The sequence below is a fragment of the Ciconia boyciana genome, chromosome 1 (assembly GCF_034638445.1).
Source record: "Ciconia boyciana chromosome 1, ASM3463844v1, whole genome shotgun sequence".
Lineage (NCBI taxonomy): Eukaryota > Metazoa > Chordata > Aves > Ciconiiformes > Ciconiidae > Ciconia > Ciconia boyciana.
The window spans coordinates 74,348,979-74,375,679 of record NC_132934.1 but is presented as its reverse complement, the minus strand read 5'-3'; the positions used below and the strand labels follow the sequence as shown (position 1 = coordinate 74,375,679).

Genomic DNA, 26,701 nt, shown 5'->3' with positions numbered 1-26,701 from the left:
AGCCCATGATGCTGAGGACACGGCCTGCAAAGTTTGATACTACCTGGAGCTCCCAAAGTGCTGGAGGCTCCCTGCCAGGGTACGCCACCTTGCCGCAGCCCAGCTGAGAGCTGACCGAGGAACAGGTGAGCAACAACGAATGATTTGACTACTCCCTGCCACAGCGTAATGGTCAATCGAGACTGCTCGATTGCAACAAAGCTAAAAACTTTCCTCTGTAATAGGCTCATGGAGAGAGGGGAAAACTTTGGTCTCTCGTAGCTGCACAATACATCCACAAGACACTGAGCTGTCTGCCTCTTCCCACATTACCAAGTTTCTGTTGGAGCAGCAACTCCACCTAACAAATGTAACTTTAACAACAGTAAAACAACCTAATAGCTTAGCATGCCAGGGGGCTAATGTGGTGGGCCATTTAACGCTGCACTAAATAGCCCTGGTTTGATTCTCATTGCCAAGTGCTGAACTGAGAATTGCAACTGCAGGAGCAGTTCCTAATTCATTAGTTAAAGGGGGTCATTGCTCATAGGGTGGGGAAGAGGGAGGGAAAGAGGAAAGGGGGGGAAATATCAGACAACTCTAAACATTCAAAGTCGACAGAAGGTTGCACTCCTGAGAGGTGCAGTATTTAGCTGAAAGCCTGACAAAGCTCTGCAGCTGGGAGGCCTGTGGTGGTTTTACTCGACACTAAAAAAGTTGCCATAAGACACTTGTAACCTGTATAATAGGCTTGGTGGGAACGGGGAAGCTGGGAATGAAAGGAAGGTGAAAACATCTTGCTAATAACACTGCGGTTTCATTTCAACTGGCCCTCAAAACCGTACACCATGCAGGCTGCCAGCACGGCAAAGCAGCAGCAAAACAAATAAACTGCCTTCCTGTCTACAGTTCCTAAAAAAACTGAACCCCCAGAAGAGACCTGATTGCAAAGCAGATCACTTAAAAACTTAAAATGATACAACGAAACAAGCCCAAATTTACAGGGCACCTCTGCAAAGGGAGAGCTTTATGCCTGAATGTTAGAACCCTAAAACAACCGTTTTCTCTAATTTCTGCCATCACTCAGATTGGCCTTGAATTACCTCCTGATAGGCCTCCCATGTGCTTGCAGATGAGAGAGTGTAATGGGGATCTGTTAATTAACTAGAAGCAAAGTTGCACGGTGGGGATCAAACAGTGGATGCGTCCTAAAACTCCCACAGAGAAGATGAAATGCAGCGCAAACTTTAAAGACTTCCCGTCATTAGCCAAGACCTTGGCTGCTCCTGGCCCAGACCCCTCCTGTTTCGGAGAACAATGAGGACAATGATGGCAGAAATGAAATAGTGCAGCAAGGAACAAAGGAATTAGCTATTTACCCACAGAGAGAGAAAGAAAAAGAGGGGCGGGGGGGAAGGGAGAAGGGAACTTGTTTTTTTTCTAGGGTTTCTGTCTACTTTTAATTAATTTACAGCTGCCAGGGACTTGCACACAGAGCACGCCCAGGAGCATTGTGTTAGAGCGCGGTGTTAATACATGTAACATCTACTGTTTACTCCCAGGCAGCAAGGAGAAGGAGCTGGGGCAGTGGGGAAGGAGGAGAGGAGATCTTCCCTCTTCACAGCAGCTTGAAAGAGACAGGCAGAGAGGAGCAAAAGGTTATACTGGTCTCTAACTTCTATGAACCCGCTTCCATGTGGGCTGTTACTATTCTTTAAAAGAGCTTCAGGTAGGGTAGATCACTGTGGGCAAGACATGCACTGAGTACTAAAATGAAAAGGACAGCACTAGGACAGGGACACCCAGGTGAGGTGACAGCGAGCACCGCACCGACAGCTCATCAGAAAATGAAGGGCCAGGTTTAACGGGCTTCCTCCGGTGCCCTCAGATCAAGGGAGGAGATCTCATGGTGGAGACCCACAGCCAAACACATTGCTCTGCGGAGATACCCAGCCGTACCTCACTGTATTTCCAAAGCACTCGCTCTGAGCTAATAAGGCTGGCCTCGCAGCAAGGCTAATTGGGCCAGGCAGAGTGCTGCACTGCCATGATGGCACTAGTAGCTAGCTTCTTCAGCTGCTCCACAGGTAAATACTGCCCCTGACTTCACTGAGCTTCATCCAGCTATGGCTAAACTGTGCCTACCCCTCAGACACAAGGGCATGGCACCAGACTGGGACCTTCCTGGAAAGGCAACTGGATGCAAGACAGGGTACCCTAAAACACCTAAACTGTCATTGTAAGCCTATGTCTGAGAGACTGACTTGAGCGTCAAATGATAATTTGCTTCATCTTACCTTTCATTTTAAAAAAGCTTTGTCAGATGGCTACTTTCATGAAGCCTAAACCCCAGGATGCAAAGCAGCATTGCATTTCCATTGCAAGCCTAGAGGAAAAGGCACAGAGAAGTCACACTGTTCAAGGAGAGCCCTACATTAAGACTCCACAGCTCCACCTACAAAACCACCAGACCTCAGAGAGTGTGGCGATGGGTGCAGCATGAGAAGCTGAAGGGAACAGAGTAATTCTCCTGGTAGGTGCTTTATGAACATTTGCTTGGGATTTTGTCTCCTTTGTTTCCCTTGGAAAAGGAACAGAAGAAACAGAGGCTCCACTGAAAAATACAAGTGTGCAGCTGATCAGATTTATTCTCAGCCTTGACAGTGGCCTTAGGCAGCAATGGTTTCAGTCTGTATTTTGCACATCACTGCTTTTGATAGGGAATGGGAACAGGAACAGAGGCTAAGGAGTCCTAAGGCTGGACGTGAGCCCCAGGTGAGGATGAAGCATTTACAGTATTTTCTGGTTGCTCAGCAGAATGGTGGTGGGGGTGTCAGTCTTTTCAAAGGTAAGATCAAACGATACTTTTAAAACTATATGTTTTATAACTAAGAGGCATAAACATTTGGTTTCTAGACTACCTGTTCAGAAGAATCAGCATGTGTTTCACACTTCAACAAAAGAGACAAAACATTCTAGGCTTACAGTTAACAAGACCAAAACAACAGTTAAAAAGCCCATTGCACATCAGACATGTTTGGCTACGTAAGAGAGAAGCACAGAAAACTTTCCTGACATTCAGTGCAGGGCACCAAGCTTGACTCACCATAGGATGAGGGTAGGGGACAGTGAGGGAACGTCCTTTGATACAGTAACTAGTGTCTCAGCACTGCCCTACACTAGCTAACTCCAGAGATGGGAAATAGACGCGAGGTGAACAGAGGGTTGGCGAACTTTATATCCTGTTTGGACACATTATAAAGCTAGCTACACTTTCAAAGGGGAAAGTGATGTCTTCTTTTCCAGAAGCATCTCATTCCAGTGACTGATAGTTGAGTTTTCATGTAACAGGCACCATTCTCCAGTGTTGCCTACATATCACTCAATCCTAATTAAATTCAACTAAAATATCTAGGAGTACATCTCTTTGCTCTTTCACTCTTCTCTCTTCCAGCAGCTCTTGCTTCTTCTCCCAGGGACTGCTTCTCACTTTTTGGAAAGCACTGCTGTTACGACTTCTGTGTGATTACATTGTCCTCTACCAGTGAGGTCCAGATGCCCAGCTAGCACCGCAGGGATGACCCTATCATTTGTGTCTCGGGCCCAACGTGGGCCACATCACGGCAGCACTCAAGTGCTGGATTACCACCTAGCACACCCATCCTCACTGCTCTCCTTTTAAGTAATGCTGCTGTTTACATTTGGCAGTTAGACACGCACATGATCCGTCTTGCCTTTGGTCAGCTGGGAAAGCTTGTGGCAAAGCTGGGAACCAAGCCTCAGCTCCAGATTAGTATTACTGGGGTGTCCATATTCCTCTTCACAAACAGGGTTCCCGTGCCTACATTTTAGCAACTGGTGTTTCCCTTGTTTAAAGCTACTGGACTTGTCCGTGCAGGTGACTGTGACATTTGTGTGTATGCAGGCACCATTTTCTCCGTTCTCGTTGCACTGCTGAATCTCTGGTGATGCTCAGAGAGACCACAAAGACCGAGCGATTGTAGGGATTGAACGAGTTGGCGCAGCAGCGAGGAGGTCACTTTGGGTCAGAGCTGAAGCACATTAAGAAGGCAGTCAGCGGTAAACCTGCTTACAACCGTTGTCTTTTTGGGGAAAACAGACATTGTTGATTTCAAGAGCAAGCACCACCACCCCCCTGCTGCCCGACGCAGAACCAAATCTCGCTCATCTTGTTTATCCAGGCAGATCTGTTTGAACCTTTACTTTTGAAATGGAAGAAATCTCTTCAAATTTTATAAAGAGAGAGAGAATAAAGAGGGCTCAGTTTACAAAATTTGTTCAAATCTCAAGCAGAACACACAAGACTCTAGCTCCAGAGGGAAAATTGCTTTAACATGGTGCAAATACATGAGATTGATCCTTACAAAAAGGTCCAAAGTGCAAAGTAGCAGAGCCCAGGTTTCAAATTCTTTGCTTTTATGCACCTCTGACAGCAAAATGACTGTGTTAGAATAAGTGATTTTTAAAAATCTGTTTTATTAATTCATTTGGCTTGTATCACTGTGAGGAAATCATCCCATCACAAAATCTGCCAAAAGGTTCAGTTATTATTAGCCTCTAAGATGCAAGCTAATTGCTTTCCATGTTTTTCACCAAAACCAGCTGAGATCCCGAGGTTCACAAAAAGGATACTGCACATGCTCAGAAATTTGCCTGTCCTGAAGATTTTTAATTACACATTTGACATTAGTGTTCCCCCGTGTAAAATCTGTGGTATTTGTTAGGCTCGCATCTTACAGAGACTTCAGCAAGCCTGTAAATCTGCACACGTCGATAGTTTTGCTGAAGTTAGAGGGACTATTCAGATGCATAAACTAACACGTGAACTTGCCAAGCCTTTGCAAAATCAGAGCCAGACTGTATCACAGTGAACTCTATAGACCTTGTCACAACTGCCTGAAATTAAATTCATTTTTTAAAGAAATATATTTAACAGAAATTTTATGAGGAAATTGTTGGGTGTCTTCTCTTCTTCTCTAAAAAAATTATCAAAACAGACATCCAAAGCTGTAGTACTGCACAACCCCTCTAGTTTTATATATCTCCTCCTTCCTTGAAGTTAGTTCAAGCCTGGAAGTAGCCCAAAAAAGCCAAGTGACTTGACTTCTCCTACACCCCAGTAACTCTCTGCTGCCATCATGATTTCTTGAGACAACAGCATCCCGATACAGTGCATTTTGAAACAGGCGCTCTATGCTCCAGTTTATTCTGGAAGTAGGAGGAGGGAGAACAAGCTTGACACTAGGTCAAGGGCTAAAGTTCAGCAAGTTGACTCAGCTCAGAGCATGGTCAAACGAGCACCAGAGCAAGCTCAAGCGAGAGGTGCAGCTCTAGTTGGCTGTTATTTTTCTTTTTCTGAAGCAGGACAAGTGTAAACGGATTAATCCTGATCAATTCCTTTTACTCTGATAGTTTGTCTCCTACAAACACTTGTTGATAAAGAGTCGAAATTAGCTATATAAGTATGTAATATCTAGTAATACTAATACAACACAGAAGAGAATAATGGTACAACCAACTTTTCCAGGGAAAAGCCCAGCACTCCTATTCTTAAGGGCATGCTCCTCAGCCCCATGACGTCCTCCAAGAAGCTGAGGACTCTGCCTCGTTTCTCAGCATACGGACCTGCACAGCCAGGCTACACGTTTGCTCGAGAAATGAGCGGCATGCAAAGGAGTAATCAGAAGCAATCCCACTTTATAAAAGTAGAAGTATAGAGATCTCTTTCCATCTGTAACAGGCCAAATTACTATGATGCAAGTCTTACCAATACTCCTCCCAGTTTCCAAATTATTTATTCCAGCCACAGCATTTCACCTAAACCTAAGGAGCACGTTTTGCTGGCTGGTTTAGAAGTCAGCCCCTCCTTCCACTTTATATCTTGCGCCAAAGCAATGCTATAAAGGTACCAATATCAGGACAGTGTGCTTTATTTTCCCATAGCACAGATAGCGATAGGCCTGAGCTTTCATCTAAGGTTTTATATGACCCGTATCAACCTCTTACATTTCAAAGAGCTGGATGACAAACTTACAAGAACTGTCCCTCTTGAAACTAAATAATGAAAACTTCATTAGAGGTGAGCAAACAACATTGCCAAATAAGAGAGGTCCATATTTCAGGCTGACACACAATTTCACCCTCCTTTCTCTCCCCCAAAAAGCTTCTCTCAAACTAGCATATTGCCATGAAAAGTTTCTGTTTTGACAAATATACAAATACACTTCTTTAACAAAAATATCTGTTTTCTGACTGCTTGACAATACTGCTTATAAAACATTGCCATACATTTGCTTCAGCTACATGTGGGCCTAGAGCTAAATACAGAGTTCAGTTTTCAGAGTTGTCAGTGCCCACCACCTTACCCTCTCAAACGTGGAGGTGAACATACACATTAGCATCATGAAACAACTGATATATGATGTATGTGTATTTTATGTATGGAGTACTTATAATAGAGTACTGCATAACTCCAGTGACTTGTTCAGGATCTTAATCTTAGCCTGTGTCTCATTTTTATAGGGCTGCTGAAACTAAAAAAAAAAAAAAAACCACACACCACAAAAACCCACTTACAAGCACGGGGAGAGACTATTAAAGGCAGAGGTCTCTCATATAAGCACAACATGTGATCGGATAATATTGTCTGGATTAGCAGCTTTATAACCTAGCCAAGCCCCAGGGCTACAATTATCTGGTTGCATTAAACTGAAATCACCTGCAAAACCTCACAGTGAATGAGCCCTTGGAAGCATCTAATCTGATGGTTCACACTTGCAAGTGAAAGCAAAATTCAGCAATGGTGAAGAGATGAACAAACATCACAGTGCAAGACTTTCCAACTAATGGTTCTGATTTTGCTTCAAAAGGAAGGTCTTTCCATTGCTTTTGGCACTCATTCCACATACTTTCCAAATATAACAACATTATAATAAGCAAAGAATAAGAAGATAAAAGTCACAATAATAGCTATTACCAATGTGCACCTCTATAAAACTTTTAATTTCATTAGTTTTGATGCAGAAAATTAGTGAGGTCTATTCTAAGGCCACTGCTGTAGGAGGAACCGGATTAGACACACACTCCTGCCATTCCCTTTGGCCTCCAACTCTGTTCATAATTTGGAGGTTCTCAAATGACACTGTGGTTTTAAAGACAAACCTTCCAAAATAATTTAGTTGTTCATGCTTCTATTATTTTCTCCTAGTCCTTCACCAGGTGCCACAGAAACAGGAACAGTCATTCCACAAGCATTTATCTAGTACCTGAGGTTTTTGCTCCACAAAACTGCTACAGCCTTACAGTCTATCAAACAAACAAAAAAACGATCCACAAATGAATGGTCATTTTAAACTCTGACCATCTCTCACTTCAGGCATTCACTTCTGCCTATCTACAATTCCTTTTGATTATGTAGATGGGCATGACGATTGCATACCACCAGCTGTTGTACATAAAGATTTACCAGGAGCTTTGCTAGAGGAAAATGATGAGTTGATGGATGGAATTATAATCAGGTTACACAGAGGAGGAGGAAACCATAGATAAGAAGCTCAAAATTGTGTGGTCCTGCAGGTTGCCTAGAAGATTGAGACTACTCTGTCCTAGAAATGGCAATCACCTGGGGCATGTAAGGAGAGTCCTATATTTTAGGATAGCATATAGACAGTGAGCTACCTCTCAGCCTTCTGCATATCTATGAGCAAAATACACTTCTTAAAAGAAAATTTTTATATGAATGTAGAATCATCAATAAAGTTATGTGGATGGACAAGTAACACTCATCAGGTAAGGGAGAGTGGTGTGGTTTTGCTACATATCATAGTACAAGAAGCTCTGCTAAAAAGCCAATAAAAAGTCAATAATTACAAAGAAAGGGACATTTGAAGAACTACTCAGGTACTACTGTGTGGGAATTAATGGTACTATTTTTACTGGTGTTCTCTGCAAATCTTCAGCTCCTCTAGGCTGGAATATGCAAGTGGGAAGAAACTTCTAACTAAATTAATTTTCATGTAAAGTTTAGAGACAATCTGGAAGATGTTCTTTAAAAACTAACAAACAATGAAATTTGAAATAACTTAAACTGAACTAATTGATTTTGGATTTTATCCACGTTGGAAGCTATTTTCTGATATAGTGGTAGGGAGAAATGTTTAGCATGGATATGACTGGTAAATGCTACTACACTTTTATACTAAACCAATTTTTTTGTTGTTGAAAATTAATTTTTTGCCTGAAAAGGATTAAAATAATTTCCCTTTAAAGGAGGCTTCACTAGATTGCTGCTCTATCTATACTGCACCATCCAGTTGTGTATTTATGTCATGACTTGCAAAAGCTTTTCAAGGCACTACTAAATGTGCTTTGAACAGATGGGGAAAGGTAATGCATGCCATTTTGTCAGCACAGACACACGCTGATTCTGACGCAAAAAATGACATAGTAGTATATTGATTTTACATACATTTCCATATGCTTAAATAGCTTTAGACTGTATGTTACTGAAGCATTTATTTTAAGATAACACCACCATTTAAACTTAGTTTTTTCTATTTATCTTCCTGTTATCAGAATCCGTATTTCATTCTAAATATAGCTGGTTTGGTATGCAGACACCAAAGAAAAAAACCAAAACAAAAACAATCTTCCCATCAGTCAATGTATTGACAAAACAGGTAATTCCTAAACAATATCAGACTTCAAGAATGCAGGCCTGCATGGCTGCCCAGATGATTTTCTGGCTACTTCAACCCACCTCACATCTTCCTCATAGTCTTTGGTGTGCTGAGACCTCCTTTCCTCAGGTCCACATATTCACAAACTCCATTTCTTACTCCCCAAACAAGCATTCCTATTTCCTCACACTGGCCATTTGCTACCTCAGTTAAGGCAGAAAAAGTAAATCTCCAATTTCTTCTCTCCTGAAAGGTTCAACGCCTGCCCACAGAAGGGGATGTCTGGAGCAAATAACAGGTGCCCGTCACCGCAGGGAAGAGCCACGCTCCCATTGCTGGGACAATTTCCATCATACCTATTTGTATGCATGCTCCCAACTTTACCAAAAGCAAGTGTTGTCCTCTGCTTCTGCCAGGCACTTATTCAATTTTATTTCTCTTCCACAGTTCAGTACTACTCTTTCCCTTTTGCTCTCTCTGTATTTCTGACCTGAACTTTAGGAGGAAAATAACACATCTCATCTAGACTACAAAGGAACAGTTCAGTTTAGGTCAAGCTTAGCTAGCAAGACCCTCAGCTAACTCTGTGGCTCAGATGCAGGCTGAGCTATAGCTCAGCTGGATACAGTTGCAGCAACAGCATTATCCTCTGTTTAAAACAGAAAGAGTGATGTACGCAGATGGGCTAACTAGTTCTAGTTAAGTTCACCCTAACCATTACTCCCCAGCCACCACCCCAAGACAAAGGCAGCAACAGAGACATGTGAGCCAGTGGGTTCGCAGTCTAGCAAAGAACTACACAGGTTAGTTAAACCTGGTTAATTTTATCACTCAAGAAAGTTACTACTGGATACAAGAAATTTAGCATTTCAGAAGCTTGTAACTTGGGAGCTGAGCTTTCCATCGAGACAGTGGGAAGAATATTTTTAATAAAAGCAAAACAACTTATTTTTTCTCTCAGCTTGAGGACAGCTGAGCCATTTTGGCTGAAAAATTCCTTTAAATTTATTTTTTTTTAAATGTCTGAGGCAAACACCCAAAATGGAAAATATCAGCCAAAGCTGAAATCATTTGGCAAAGATATAAACAGCTGAAAAGAGAGTTTTAGGACGGAAAGCATCAAGCAATCTTCAACACAGACATAACTTCCCATACCTCCTACTGCCTATTTCCCCATGTTCCAGCAATGGTCAGGAGTGGTGAGCTCCCTGCCAGCACTTGTGCTCCTGCACAGGGCAGTAGCGGTCCTCAGCTTATGGGGCAGGTTTCACCCCCAAAGCTCCCTGCTATATGATGACACTGAAGCTCATGACCATGTAAGTCAACGAAGGATAACTATAGATGTACAGAAATTAGCAGCAACTTCATACCTGTGATAATAAATGAAATCACAGGAAATTAATGAAGGTTATATGCTATCAATATGCATGCTAGGAGGAAGAGCTTGACAATCCAGAAGGTTATTTCCAGGCGCAGGTTCTTAAATAGCCATAAATATGTCAAGAGTTTTAAGAATACCTCCTAACAGGACATTTCCAAAGGTACATAAAATGCTGCAGAGAATAAGCCAACATCCATCTGCTAAAGAGAAGCACTGTGGAGGAAGGCCAATTCTGGGGTTTGGGGATCTTCCTTTGAACCACCCAACCTTGGATGCTGTTGAAAAGGGGCTGCGGAGCTCGACAGACACCGGACACCAGTCAGCACAGCAAAGCCCTCAGTGCAAACTATCCAGCAACAGCAGCCAAACACGAACCCTAGGGCCAGGATTCAGCCTCCTGAATCCCACGTTTATATGCAATGCGCATATACCTATTACAGGTTTTGGGTAAAGAATACACTTCGTTTTTACAGGTAATTGTTAGCCTTGAGCAAGTGTAGCTTGTCATCACTGGAGGAAAAGATTTGCTTTGGTGAATTAAAATCATGGGATTATTTCACTAGAAATGCAAGGAAGCACAAAGCTAAAAAGATTAACAAGTAAATATTTTATCTTTTTTCTCTTTTTAACTCAGTGACATGAAAGCTCAAGACCCTGATAAGAACCAAATGAGATTTCACAAGTTTGCCTGGTTGAGTTTTGAACAGAGAAATATTTTGGGGTGCAAGCCAAATACTCTACGTTAAGGAAAAAGGAATTAAAAAAAAAAAAAGTTGACCATAACCTGAGGCCTTGGCTCCAGCCAAGTGCCTGTTGTTATGAAAGCAAGGTGCTCCACACGATCTAATCTCAGCACTAAACCTTGTTACAAGCCCTTTTACAGCTCCAATATCTGGGTTACATGGAAACACGCTGGAGAGCCTCCTTGTACTATGAAATAAATGTCATTCTGACTGGCATCCTCTCTTCTAGCGAGTAATTTCCCTCTGCTGATAAATCAATACAGCAAAAACAAATGAGAGTGCACAATGGGCACATTGAGGATTACATTTTTATTCATTTCAGAGCCCCTGCAGCAGAGTTTTTTAAACACAATAGCAGAAAATGATGCACTTGAGCTGAGGGGGAAAAAAGGAGAGAGCGCCTTAGAGAGGAAGAGAGAAGGAAGAGAGCAAGAAAGGAAGAGAAAGAAAGAAAGACAAGGTGAAGAAGAAAAATAACCTCAACATTTCAAATACAAGTCTAGATTTGAAAACCTCTGAAGTTCAGACTGGTTTTGTGTTCAGTAAGCATTTAGTTTGGCTCATTTCTAAGTTCTTGTTATTTGTTACAGCAACAAAAATTAGCCTTTTTCCCCCCTCCCTCTCTTTTTAAATTTTGATCCTAACTATTCCATGTTTTGTTTCAAGGAGCTCTTCTTAACCCTTCCACCACAGCAGCTGTACTCATACAAACAGAATACCACCAGCACTGCCCACATCTATAATGTCTCATACCAAAACGGTTATGTCACAAGGCATACCTTTGCTATAGCGGAGATGTAACTACAGGAAAACGCACCAAAACATCTAGACTTCAGGGTTTCAGCTCAAGGAACTGATCCAGCATCCAGTGGGGTCAGGAGAGATAATCTGTGACCTGTAGCAGGTTCCAGCTCAGCCCCAAGGTAAATGAGACCCAAGCCTGGTCACCTTTAGTTATACAGGTGTGGCTCTCAGATTTAAGATTTCAGTCTTCCCTAGCTAAGGAGCAGAATTGAAAAGAGCTAAACTGCTTTTTGCCTCAGGGCATTCAGCCAAAGAGAGTGCAACTGTGGATTTACTGAGGTGCAAACCCAGAGGCAGGAGCCCAAGGTGTTGAGAAATTGCTTGGCCAGCTCAGATCTAAAGAGAAACTGAAGGGCACAACAGGACACCAATAATATTGGTGAAACCCTCATGCTTTGGGTGTTCAGCCACTGTCAGCAAAAGGCCAGACCAATAGCTCCAGAGACTGGAGACCTCAGCACATCTACAGGAGACCTGGAACCAGGACAGCCAAGGAGGAGCCTGGGGCAAGACACCGCACATTACAGTGTAACTCTGACTTGAACATGACCCACGCCAAGGGCAGGAAATCCAGAGAGCACACAGTCCTTGTCCCTGAAGAGGGACTACCAGCAAATGCAAGCAGGGCTTTCGTTTCATCACTGTGTGTCCAGTAGGAACTGGACCAAGGTGACAAAACATTGCACATTTACTGCCATGTGACTGCTGGTTTGTGGCCACTTTCAACAGTGCCATGGTCTAGGTTTGAACGAGCAACCTCAAGGTGAGGGGCTGTTGTATCTCATTACTAGTTCCCCATGCCTCATTAAATTTGCATTTATTTGGTTCTCACTGTTAGTGGTTCCTACAATGACCAGCTAGAAATTACACAGAAATGTGCCTTTTTTCTTCCTTTTCACAGTCTCACCCCTCCCTTTTTTTTTTTAAACCAAAAGGCCGTAACACAACAGCAACATAATGCAAAGTGAAATCCTTTTACAATCCTGGGAAGGCCAAGATGTGTGCCCAATAAATGTAAGCAGACATGATATCCTTTATAATCACAGCAAGATGAAGATGTGAACTGAATAAATGCTTTAAAAACATCATAGATTCTATTAGATGCAAAAGATTGAAGCGTTAGGCACCTTTTAGCTCAACTTTCATTTAATTTACTGCTTGCTGTACTGTAGTCTAAAGGGAGTGAAAAAATCCTCTAATTTTTTTTTCCTTTTCATGAGCTGACCAAGGAGATGAAATCTGGGTACTTTAATTACCATTCAGAGCCAAAGGCCTGGCCTTTGATATGGAAATCCCACTTCAACTCCAGCTTGCTGCTGCCTTTCCCTGTCCCCTTCTCCTTCCAATCACCCAACATGAATTTTAAGTAGTCTTGTCAACACCTGACCATGAAAGCTAACAGAAGCCTGTGCTGCTAAGTTCGTGCTGTTGGTAATTTTTTTATTTTTTTATTTTATTTTATTATCTTTTTAGGAGGGAGGGACTGAGGGAGGGGGTGGGTTAGAAACTGGCCAAACCTAAAGTGACCAGATCTCAGCGCCTTCTCCTTCCGAGCAAGCGGTGCGGCCCAGCTGCATGCAGCAGCTCACATTAAAGGGTAAAAGAAAGAAGAAGCAGGGGGGTGGAGGAGGAACGGATGAAAGCTGTCATGTACAGTTACCCTGTTATTGTCATCTGCCTGCTGCATGACTCCCAGCTTTGCTATAATTATTAATTGCACTTGTCAACTGTCATTAATTCCTCTTTAGCATCCCTGTCTTGGAGTAATTAGACAGAACAGCCTCAGTGCACTCATTGTTTTGAGAGGCCCCTGAAAGAGCCCAACGGGCTCTGCGAAGAGACAACCATCATTAATACAATAGAGCACCTCGGCATTAACCCTTTCAAAGGTCCAGAAATCGGAAGCCGTTGGCTCTCCCATCTCACAGGTTCCAGTTGCTGGATCCCCCTTTCCCTTTTCCTTATGAGGGCTCCCATCCGATGTCTCAGGAGCAGCCGGAGGCTTCAGGTGGTTTAGTTTGGGGGATGCTGCAAGGAGGCCTAATTTTCCAAGGGTGGGGACTCAGCACTCCCCAGCTGTCAGTCAAGACATTGTCCTCGTCTTACGTACCCTACTCTGAAGAGGAAGGCACAAAACACTGGGCTGTTTAAGAAATTATTGTCAAGTTTTACTTCTAAGTTTACGGTGGCTCACCGAAAAGCAGCTGCGGGATGTCAGTATTCTTTGACACTCGCTTTCCCCCCCTTACCTGAGCAAAGGGATGCAGAGCACTTGTTCTGGACTGGGGTTGCTGAGAACCCGGTGCGAGACCCCAAAGCCCACCTTCGCTATCACTGCCCCCATGCTAGTCCTCCACATGAGACACCACCACCCCACACCCCCCCCCCGATACGCTTCCCCTAACCATATTATGCACTACAGCTGTCCCAAAATTCTCCAGTTCCCAAACCCAGTAATCTCCACCGCTGTTACACAGGTATAAGCAACAACCACAATCTGCCTGACGCTTGGCATTTACTTGGCGGCTGCGCAGACAGTGCATGGCAGGGAGCAGGACTCTGTCTACTCTCCCAGATTTGCAATGCTAGAAAGCATAAAAGCTCATGTATGTGGAAAAGGTACAGTAAGAAGGCATAATTCTGAGTCTATGAGCAAGGGAAGGGGCAAAGCAACCAAGTGGGACGATATTGTATTTGTATCACCAATCTTGACAACAAAACTGCACTTTCCATTGGAAACATCAAGCTGCTGTTGAGGCGGGGGGGGGGGAGGGGGGGGGAGTGTTCACTCTCTTAACTTCTCTTAACTCTCTTAAGTGTTCACTCTCTTAACTTCATTTTACTCTAGTACCTGACTACATGGTGGTTAGGGTTAAAAGAAATGGGGAGGAACTAGAGCAACCTGTTGCTGCAACAGGAAAAATCTCTGCAGTTCTATTCTTCATTTACCGCTTAGGTTTACCAAACTCTATTCCTCTGCAACTAATCCACTCACTTTTTTCATCTTTTTAGTTATAATGCTAGAATTCAGAGTTCTCAAATCAAGAAGGGAAACCAGCTAGGCAATAGCCAGACTTCATTTTAGTGCTGCTTGGGGACACCCTGAGGAGCTCCCGGGCCCCCAGACAGACCTGCATAGGGGCTTGGGAAGACAATACTGTGCAATCACACCCTCAGTCCCATGCTGGGAGTGCAGGGAGAACAGATTTTTTTTCCTCTAAAATCCTGGGAAAGACTCGTATTCATACTAAGCAAGCAGTTTTGCCAAACCTGGTCACATCAAATAACATCTTCAGGAACAGAATTCCTTAAACAATTTATTTTAAATAAAACTATATAGCCCTGGTTTAAAATTGAAACCTAGAATACTGAAAACAAAAAGGAAATTTCTTCTCCCTATCTGCTAGTCTACCTGCAACAAGAGAACTTTGTGAAAATTTTTTTTCTATTAAATTTTGTCTACGTTTTCAATGCTTGCCCAACTGAGACCATCAAAGCCACAAATTAATGAAGCAAATATATTCTAAAACAGGGTTTCAAAGTCACAAAAAGTTAAAGAATTTTATGCAGAGCTTCACCTTCTTTGGATCTAGCTTAGTGACTTGTGATTTACTGAAATAACAGAGAGCTTTGTATAAAGCCATGTGGAATATATTTATAGTACATATAGAACCAGAAAAATCTTTCATAAGCATATGCATCAGATTTTTGGCAGTGTGCGTCCTGCATCAGAAATAAGAATTTGGCCATATATCTGATCAGCAAACATTTCTTTGCCTTTCTCTATTGTGACTACAGTCAACCAATGCAAAAATTAGAGTGATTTTTTTCAAAACAGGGTCAAGTTCAGCTGCATGTTAAGTACCATCACTGATTAAACCCCTTCTGCATTTTTTAAAGATGGATTTCAGTGTCCCACAAAACTGGCCCTGTCTTTTATAACAACTCAGTTGGCAGCCATATCTTACTGTTACCTTATTAGTGAGAAGGTCTGCTAGACCACTTTTAAATTGCACACAAGGCCAAACTTATCTGAAGGCCAGATTTAATATAGTATATGCATATTACTACATATTTCTGAATGGCCAGCGATGCTAGTTCCTCAGGTAAATAAACCAAATAATTCTATTTTACTTTGCTAATGCCAGGTGTTTATTTCACCTTCTTACATGAGTATGCTCTTGGGACAGATGTAAACCAATCCTGATTACTGTCAGTGAAGGCACCCTAGGATAAAGCTGGCTGAACTCACTGATGATTTCAGGTCTTCAGTGTGATCTGCTGAGACATTTCTGGGATTCGGCCAGAAGCTACGGCATTAGCTCCAGTTATTTTAAGAAGGTGAAAAACAATAGGAGGTTAACAGCCATTTCAGTGTGAATTCACGTGCTTTCTGCAGTGAACTTCTGTCACCAGTATTTTGATGCACGGTTGGGAAGTTTTGCCAATTTAAAAGTGCAACTCGGCGAGCAGCTCTTTATCAAACAGATTCAGCTGCAAACCCATGCATTCCTCTAACCCTTAATGCTTGACCCCTGTACAGCGGATATTCCTGAGTCATCCTGAGCCCACGTTTTCTCCTCCCTCCCCTTTACAGATCACAGTAGCTAAAAAAGCAATTAACACGAGTAAAGCACATACAACATGTGCACAACCTTAAAAACACACCAATATCATTACAGATAGTAAATTCTCTGTTCCGCAGTCTCTCCAGTGAAGAGTGTTCAAGTGATGATTAACCAACAAGCTAAGCATTCAGCTGCAATCTCAGCCCATTTTGAACGGGTTTTGCCCAAGGCAAACTAAAGCAGAAGATTAAAAACTCCCTCCCAAATGGATTAAAAACCCAGTTAAATGACCATCTTTGAGGTTATTATAGCAATAAGTAATATCTACATATACACATATATATTATATATATAAAGAAAGGAAAAAAAACCCTCAGACAATCCTTCTCCAGAGGATTACTTCAACACTTTTGACTTCAGAGAGATTGAAACCGATTCTCCTAAGCAAGCAGCTCTAACCTAAATCAGAACTCACCTCTCTGCCAATCAGAAAGAAGCTTTTTCAAAAACTTATACTTCCTAATAGTTATATGGGCCCTAATCCTCTTGGAAACAGTTTTAGGTCATTATTCCGGGAGTTATTAGGTTGGAAAACAGCTTCTAGGCAAATGATGCTATTCACAAACCTTTTACACCAGAAATAATGGTTGGATTATTTCTGCCTCAAAAGTAGTCTTGAGGTCTGATGTCTGATTTTCTTTATATCTGAAGTTCCTGAGAAAAGGCATAGCTACTTGCTGTTAAATAATAATAATGAGAATTTTTAATACATAAAAGTAATTTTATAAGGATTATAATGGTAGTAATGAAAGCAAGTTTGGATTTGAAGTGGAAGTAAAAAATAATGTTTTATCTCCTCACTTCCAATGCTCGTGTATGTTTCCAAGGGCACCTGAATGCTTTGGTGTTTCCCCAAAATACCAGTTTCAAAGGGCTTTCACAGATCTTCAGTTTTTTCTTCATGTCTTCTAAAGTGTTATTCCTTTTTCACATCCACTCGTGTCTCACAGCAATAGAGAAAAATGAAAAAGTCTCTTGAAGTCTGCTCCTTGCATAGCAGTTGAGAGAAGGGTGACCACACATCTCTGAGTCTGGGAGTACCCCTGTTTCCAGGACCTTTGAGAGCACTTGCTGTTTCCACCATAACTTATGCTTTGCCTTCAGCTGCCAGTGCTCTGCCGAGCAGGCTGACTACAGACTCACCACACAGCTGAGCTCACAGAACCAGCATCAGGTAATCAAAATAACCCTGTATTTGAAAATACAGAATTATCTTTTCCGCTTTTTAATTTTTCTACCCTTGATCACAGGAAGTAGATGGGAAATAGGGAGTTCAGTACCTCCCCCATCCCAGATAGTTTCCTTCTTCTCTTTCAAAAAAAATTAGCACAATATTACATATGAGTTTTCAGTAAGAACAGGCAGATATTTAAAAACATCATTAACGACAGAAGCCAACCTCTTCCTCCTATTGCATTTTTCTCAACGCTTGCACATACAACAACAACAACAACAACAAGATGACAACCCATCACAGAGGTAGATCAAGTCGGTTTTGCAATCCTGCCACCAGTTACTACTGCTGTGCACAGCTAGATCTCTAACACATGCATCTTACGGAGACTGTGGAGTTGGTGCATGCCCAAAGTAGCCCCAGGAACGGGGAGCCCGCAGCATCGCGAGCACTTCCACAAGCCCCTCCACATCTCCTCTCTCTGGTTTTTAGCATTGGCGGAGTATGCACAGACACCCCGAGAGTCCAGCCCAAAAGCTGTAAGTCCACAAGCCTCTCCTGAAAAGTTGGCTGCTCCTCCACTTCATAGTGAAAGTCAAATGTAGAACAACAACAACAACAACAAAAAACACCCACAAAAAAAACACCAAACAAACCACTGACAAGTCCATACAAATTAATCTGTGCTACACTGCAAACTTTGCTTCCTTCAAGCAGATCAAACACTGAAATTTAAATGGCGATTTTTGCCTGAGTAATGACTTCAGGATTTACCCCTGTCACTTTTACATATAGTTGTATATGCATGTCAGGTACCCACAATCTTCTTTTTCTCAAAGAAAATAATTGAATTAAAAACTTGGAAGCCTGCTTGCTGTAAACTAGTTATTAGTAAATTTTCATCCATTAATTCTTACCCTGAAGATGGCAACTCTATTCTTTGCAGAACAAGGGGGTCATAGTGGGAGACAAAACTTCAGCATCACAAAAACTACAGCACAAAAAGAGCAGCACCATCTCTGACTAAATGCTTCACTGAGGAAGTGATATCACAGAATCCGGTGGCCAAAGGATTCTGTGGTATCACTTTCTAAAGTATATTAAAAAATTATTAATTTGCCTAGATGGCAACTTTATCATCATTGCTTAGGAAAAATCCAAAAACCTACAGGAAAGGCCTTCTGAGGTAATGGAAAGCTGAAGAGACATAACATAATTAAAAAGAAGAAAAGAAAGAGAATTGTTGCATTTGTTCTCCTTAGTTATATTAGGAATAAAAAACAAAACTAATGTAATAATGTATCCCAGCAGTTCAAATCTTCTAATTTATGTAGAATGGATTATTACTTAGACAATCTGACCCTGGGCAAAACTTCCTCAGTTGAGAAGATTTACAATCTAATTATGCAGGAAGTTCTGCTGAGACAGTTTGGGTGCAGTGGTCTTGTATTGCATTAGCTTAGCTAAAATTGCTGCTTCTTCGCTTGCTTGGTGTTCCAAGTACTCATATGAAAACAGAAAATCTTTCATTCGCATCCTTTATTTCCCTTTAGTTTTTCTCACGATTACTGCATGCAGAAGCACTCGTTCTCAACTGCAAATAGCAGCAAGGGGCTGAGGTTGTAAATGGCAAACTACGAGTTGCCTTTCAGGCTTTTGCTTTGGCCCCTGTTTGGTGAACTGACTTTAAAAAGGACCATCAAAGTGCTTTTCATAATTTTTACAATGATAGTTGCTGGGTTATTGCTCCCCTCTCTTACCACAAATGCCCCTATAGAAAGCCTGAAGCTGAAATCTGTTCCTGTACACTTTCTTTTTCATCCTGCACACACAAAACTAGTTTATTTTTGTAGGGTGGCTCAGAGATGTTTTGCTGCTGTCTCAGACACCTGAATATTTTTAGCAATCTGTTTCATTAGACCAAAAAAAGATCCCTCAACACATACAAAAATAGCAAGAGCTTTACAAGCCTGTAGAGGAGAAGACAGGAAACTTGAATCTAACATAATCCAAAGTATCTTTTTTTTCCCCCTAGATATATTACAGTGTATTGATATAGTTGAATATACAGACATGTCCTATATTAACATAGATGGAGAAATCGGTGCCTTTTTTCTTTACAGTAAGTGTTTTGATTTCAAAAGGTCAATGGATCATGTCACGGCCTTCAGTCTTGATAATTACCATGTGTAGTAATGCACATTTTTATCTACAGGTGGCAGACCTTTTAAAATCATCTTCAATCAAATTCATTAGACTTTTTTGTTGATACCACCACCCACATTAAAGAGTAAGAATCTGCAGCATAAAGTTCTAATTAATGCTGTTCAATTTAGAGGACAGATTTGTCAACCAAGTGGCTCAATTCTCAAAGGCTAGTGACCCCTCTCAGAATGTAAGTCTTAAAAAATAATAATAGTAAAAAAAGAAATCAGTTGCCCAATACATGGTAAGCTTTTATTATTTAAAAATCATTCAGCAACTCAGCAAAGGATTTTTTTTTTTTCTCTAAAGTAGAAGTTTCACTTCCTTGATTATTAAGCACTGGCTGGTAAATTAGTGATTTCTTCTTTGATAAGCTTACTTAGAAGAGTCACAACTGACTTCTGGCAGTTAGAAAGAGAAAAGTGAATCATAAAACTTTCATATCTGAATCAATAATTTTAAAATACCATGACTTAGACTGTCATCTCACATGCGTGTCTAAGGCCTCACTACAAAGCAGAAAAGCACTGATTTACACCAGAACATTATCAGTCAATCATATAATCCTGCATTCAAACTTAATTAGAAATTTTGTCCCCACAAGAACAGTGGAATAGCCCTCTGCATGTGGACAAAAATCCTACTGAAATCGAGAAGGCTGTCCCAGGGTTTCATCTGAGAGTTGGCCCTAAATCCTCAGTTACACTGGCCCTGGCTCTCTATTGCCTTCCACACCTTTTCCTCATTTCCACCCATGAAAACTGGACATATGTGTTACCTGTCACTGTGGCTGCATTTCTAATCCTGATGTGGTAGCAATTGCCCTCGCCTTGCAAAGGCACGAATTATACCAGAATACATGACTATGATAGCAACCTGGTCAAGCTAGGTGAAGCCTAACCCTCGGACAAACTCATCACACACAACAGCATTTGACATGTTCAACCTAAAGTCCATATTCTTCCTAAAGTCCACAATAACAAGATAAAAACCATGCTACCAAAAGGAGGTGCTTGTCTTTGAAACCTTAATTCTGCAAACATTTAGTATTCATGGCAGTCAGTTTAAGCACAAAGACTACTACAGGATCGAGCAGACACATTAACCATGGGATTACCTGTATCTGAGTCTCCTGTCAGGCCAACAACATTTAACCAGCTTGTTCCCCATCAACTCTCCCTAGCTGCAAGAAATGCCATTTTATAAAGTATTTGTAAAAATTTAGTACTTGGGATATATAAACTTACACATCAATACTACTGAAATGTTGCACATATATCCACAAGTTTATAGTAATTTAGGGAAAATTCTTTATCTTGCCAGTAAATTTTAGAGAAAAAACCCCCAAACGCAAAAATCTTTTAAAGTTATCCTTTTGGGGATTTGAATAGATTGAAATAGAACTGCAAAGCAGCTTGAATGAGTAACAGAAAGTATAGATAAACTTAAAACATTTACACCGGGAATACACACGCTGGAGAATATCCTTATTTACTTGCTGATATGCCCACTCCTCCCCCTCCTCACCAGTCCAAAAGAGTGGGTGAGAAAAACTGTGTACACTAATGTCTTTTGTGGTAACCTAGTAACCTTCTCCTTTTTCTCCACAAGCTCTTCCTTCATACTACACTCTTCCATATTGCTAGCCCTCCAGAGTAATTGCCGTATGTCTTTAGATGGTTTTGTTTTCCTACCCAATGCAGAGGAGTTGGGGTTATTTTCAGTCTTCGGAAGCTTGTAAACAGGATCAAACAGGAACCTGGTCATCAGCAAGAGGAAGGCTAGAAAAATAAAAGCAAATGCATATCAACAATTTTATTTTAAAAAGAAAATACATCCAAAACATGAAACAAAAGCCTGGGCTCTGCTAGACATCCCCCCTCCCCATTCCTTTTCATTTAGTTCATGAACTCTTTTTTGCAGAACAGAGGCTGGTGTAAATTAATGTGTGACCCAAAATATATCACATGGAAAAGCTGCCATAGAAATATGTAATAGGAAAAAAAGAAAAAAAAAGGAAAGAAAATAAAAGTAGACATTATTAGAACTAAAGTGGCACCTCTTATCATGGTAAATCAATACAAAGATTGAACTAGGAGAAAAATATGACTATATATTCCTGTTTCTCTTGAGTGTTTAAACAGCTAATCTACACTCACTGATGCTGTTTTTATATCCCCAGCCTAACATGCTTGCATGATTAGCCTGTTTAGCATGGTTAGTGGTGCAAGTACAGCACTGGGAGCAAGAAGTCCTCTGCATTTGCCTCTGCTCTCAGCTGTCACCCTGTACGTAGGAGGGTTACTCACACGTTTACTCCATGCCTAGAGGCTCTCTAGAGCCCTAGAGCTCTCTAGAGCTCTCTAGACCCCTGCCTAGAGGCTCTCTAAGCTGCACTTGAGCTTCCTGCACGGGTGATGGAGTGGCATCTCCCCCAGGTATGACAAAGCCCAGAACTTCAATGACTAACATTAGACAGCATGACTTCCCAAACCCCACCTCATCCTCCACAGTTCAGGAGTGTGATGCACCCCAGATCTCTCTGGGCACCTATTACAGTTATGGCTGCTGCTGTTTTATCCCCAAGCCTTCAGCAGAGAGGGGAGAAGTGTTTTGTGGCACGAGGTGTACATGTGTGGGATGCATGAGGTAGGAGCTGGGATGCCTCTGCAGAGGCCTGTGACACTGTTGCATGGAAAAGTGCAACTGGACTGTTTGACCCAGGTGGCCCTGCCTAGCCATAGGCTCCCCGTTACTAGCTTTGTGCCTCAGTTTACCCGGTTGCAAAACTGGGGAAATAAGTTTTATGTGCACATCAAAGCAGTGATGTGAAAACAAAAAATCTCTAGTACTACTGTTGTTTAGCTGGACCACATGAACACAGTTGCATAAGCAAGTCTGAGACCATACTTGTGACATGACATGCCAAGTTCACACAAGCCAAAGTCTGCACCAGCTCAGGTGTGAAGGCTGTCCTTTCAGTCAGGTTTTGCATCCCTAAACTGTGTTACAATCTATTAATATCAATCTAGTCTAACCAAAACAAATAATATGTACTATGAAACATATGTATGAATAACAATAAACAGGAATTTATTTTATTTTTAAACTACAAAACACACACCCAACCAAATTCTGAAATCAGTAACCTCAATATATAAAACCAGGCACTTTACTGGTTTAACTTGATGGAATTTCTTTGCCAGCCCTAAAGCTCAGAGCGCTCCGTGAAACACAGCAGCACATAAGACTGTCACCAAGAGCAGGCTAGTGCATGAGGTTTCAAAAGACAACCATCCCTGGTTCATACTGAGCTCTGCTTGCAGGCAAACTGTGAAGATAAACCTCAATTTCCTATATTATTTTTGAGCAATCAGATGAGCAAACGGAAATGTGTTCTCTATATTTTGTATAGAAATTTCCTCAAACGTGAATTTCTGCTTTTAGAAAGTTGAATATCTCTATGGGCTTTTCAAATAAATCTATGTTGAAGAAGGGGGGAAAAAGTCACTCTTCAGTGAGGATAAGTCATCAAAATTTCCTTTTACAAAGAAAGGTCAAGATCTGCAGGACCTATCAGACTACCTGGTTACCAGCATCTCAAAGAACCAGAAAATATAAATTGCTTAACTCTTGTTACTTGGTTATCTTATTAAACACTCATCAACTAAGAAGCATAATATAAAATTTGTGCTTTATCTTCCTTCCCTAACTAAACACATTATTAATACAGCAGATATGCACCAGGAGCTGAGGAAAGAACAAGCCCCACCCAACTCACTCCTACTTGGGATGAGGTCCCGGGACAATGAACAGAGGTCACAGGACAATCAGACCTGTATGGCTTGTTTACAGTAAACGAATATTCCCCATCATGTTTTTGTCTTTCCCGGCAACCTGGAACCAAGGCACGGTGCTACCCCCTGTCCTCTTCATATAAGCAGAATATAAAGAAAAAGTAATACTCCTTTTGCTCATTCTTGTGCTTTTTCTGCTACAAACTTTGATCAGTGATACTTGCTCATCCTTGTCCTGTCTCTCCTCCCTTAACCAACTCCTCTTTACAAAACTTTTGTGATTTTCCATAAACCTAGATATTTCTAGATTTTTGAAGAAGCCTTGCTTTCTATTTCTCTGTACTTAGCACAGGAAAACAGTATCTTCCACAACCAGGCCTGGGCAGGTACAGATACAACAAAAAACATGTAGTAATAACAACAGTAGCTGTACTAAATAATAATAAAAAATAATAATAATAAATAATAAATAATAAATAATAAATAATAAATAATAATATCCTGAGCTACAATCTCATCTGGATCCAGATTAGTTTACAACAGTGTGGCCCCCAGTTTACTCCCACACAACCGACTTAAGCTTTTTTTAGTTTTTAATTTTATCTACACAAAACTTTCTAGATGATGTCAAACAGCACACTTCAAAAGGGTTGTTTTATGACTGTTAGAAAAGAAAAAGCAAAACTGAGGCTAACAACTGGCTGTGAGCTTTAACATGTAGAGGAATATCTTTTTTCAGGAGCAGAGCTGGAGATACCTGCATGGGAAAAGACCCTTTGGAAAAATCAGATCTACTTGGAATAAGCAAAGCTTAATTAATTTATTGAAGTAAAAACAAAAATGTGCTTGTAAAGGTAAAGTACCACCTAATTACAACTGTTTATTAACGAGAAGATAAGGTAATCCCCAAACATTAATAGAGACTTCAGAAATTGTGGTTCTTGGCTATGGTCTTGAGTGGAGCGACAGAACCAGCAAAAGAAAAAAAAAAGGACCTCTTGCCATGTGAAGAAACCTAGATCCTACTCCGCAATTAAATTCACTTTCATCTTAACTATGGGATCCATAGGATGTAACTAAGAAAATATATACTTTTAGCTCTTTCTTCGACTTTTCTCTCTATTTCCATAACATGTCCTACAATGTTTTCATTTCTACAGCAACACGGTTTGGGGACCATTATTTGGGAGGACTGCAAAGGCAGCATTCCAGAAGCAGGCAAGAGCTCTGTGCACAGGAGTTAAATGCATGGAAAAGTACAAACAGGAGATTGAAGAAACCCCTTCCAAAAAACTGTCTCAATACGAGAGAAAATTTTAGGTATGAAGAAGTCTCGAACTGTAGCACACATTCTTACAAAGGCTTCTACAACATTATTATAGAGCGTAATACATCATCAAATGTATAATATAGCCTATACTAAGTTTTATGTATTGTATTATATTTTACTAAAATGATTTTTTTTTTAAACTTTCCCTGAATTTTAATAGTGGTGAAAACAGATCAACAGCCTTCAAGACAGAAGTCCTGCCTCTGACCACAACCTCCACACCATCATCCCCAGACAACCTTACCTCAAAGAGGCTTCCTCTCATGCAATCTGCAAGTTCATTTGTCCTGTTCAACCCTTTGCCTCTTTACTGAGGCCACCGGGATGACATCACTCAGTGGCAAACATTGTGGTGGCTTTTCATGATTATGACAACATTACCTTGTGATCGTTTTTTTAAGAAGCAAACAGAGCAAAGCCCCAAAATGACTCTGATCAGCCTTTCCCCAGCACAGAATAACAGCAGGACTTTCTGAAAGCACAAGGGAGAAGGGTGGGCAGAGGCCAGCCTCCATCTTCTGAAGGTGGGCAGTGGTGGTAGGTGGGATCTCATCTCACCTAACCAGGCTGCGTATGCAAATAAGTCTATCTCATAATCTAACATAGCCTTTGCGAAGTAAAATACTGCCATTGCAAACATCTGCTGGATCTTTCTCAGGGATTAAAAAAAAAAAAAAAAGTCAAACGCCCAGCCCACCACACAGTGCGCACAGAAAACGCAACCATTTACAGTCACTGTGACTCACATCTCTCCGCATTTCACCTGTGGCGTGGTTAAAGCTGCTTCCAGTTATGCACGGTGCAGTGCACTATAGAGAACAGAATGAGAGAAACATAGAAACATGAGGTTTTCTGCGTATACTTTCATTTTCACAAGAACTTCCTGAGGCTTACGGCTGTTAGTTTTTAACTCTTCAAGTCTTAAGTCTCCCCATTAAGACTGAGGTGAATTAGCGGAGCAGCATAAAGAAAACTGTGTTGCTACGTCTTCAGCAGATGAGGTCTTCAGTGTCTTGGGGTATAAACTGGCAAATTTTTATCCACTCTTAAAAAATTGAATGCATGTAAGAAAAAAGCATAACTGGTTTTGAAAACCTGTTGTCTTCAGAAAAGACCCTACCTCCTACTTTCAAACTATGAGTTCTCATTTCACGAGCCAAAATCTGATCCTTGTACGGGCCTTTCAGAACATTGCTTTTGATGGCATGAACTAGGAAGAATCACAGGCTGGCTCTAGTTGTTTTTCCCACTCCAAAACAGTCAAAACTAGTCTAAACAGAGTGGGCTTGGGGGTTGGGGTTTTTTTGTTGTTGTTGTTTGTTTTTAAAGTCACTTTTCTGCTAGAAAAATACCAGCTGGTGTGTGCAAGATTACCTCCTCAGTATCTACCTGTTCATATGGCTGAGGAATAAGAGAGAAGTCTGGAGAGGTGGGGTTGTTTTTTTTCTTTTTTCTTTTTTCTCCCTTTTTTTTTTTTTAATCTATTTGCCAACCAGAGTCATTTATCCCCTATTAGATAAAGTATAATAGACTATACCGAAAGGGTCACTGGCCTTCCATTTAATGATATTGCCGGCACCAATCTACATTTTCCCGACAGTGTCCCTCAACACAGAATAAATGGCTGATCTCTTCACAATAACAGCTGATTTCTATTTATTAAGCTAAAAAGGTCACCATTTTCTACGGCTGGGCCGCCCTGCACTATTGATAATTTTATGCATAAACAAATGGCAAATTTGTGCCACATAAATATGCATTAGCAATTACTTTTTCCTCGGGCAACGTTCGCCGCATGCAAATGTGTCCCTCACAGGGCCTGGTGGCTTTTGTTTTAGCTCTTGAACAGCTAAACAAAAGAGCACAATAAACAGTTTAAAAATTGCCAATCAATAGGAAATGCAAATGCAAAGGTAAATGGCAAGAAACTTGCCCAAACAAATAAAACTAAACCAAAAAAG

At 41.2% G+C, this 26,701-nt stretch overlaps 1 protein-coding gene across 20 annotated transcripts in view; it reads right to left on the bottom strand.

Moving 5' to 3' along the window:
- SOX5 (SRY-box transcription factor 5) overlaps positions 1–26,701 on the bottom strand; it is a 721,637-nt gene that overhangs the window by 467,554 nt on the left and 227,382 nt on the right. For 19 of the 20 annotated variants that reach the window (XM_072874906.1, XM_072874851.1, XM_072874898.1 and 16 more), the window contains one exon: positions 21,308–21,394. The gene's annotated coding sequence lies outside the window, so the exon portion shown is untranslated. Of the gene's footprint in view, positions 1–21,307; positions 21,395–26,701 lie in introns of those variants that run through there. The other variant, XM_072874915.1, reaches the window with a different exon arrangement.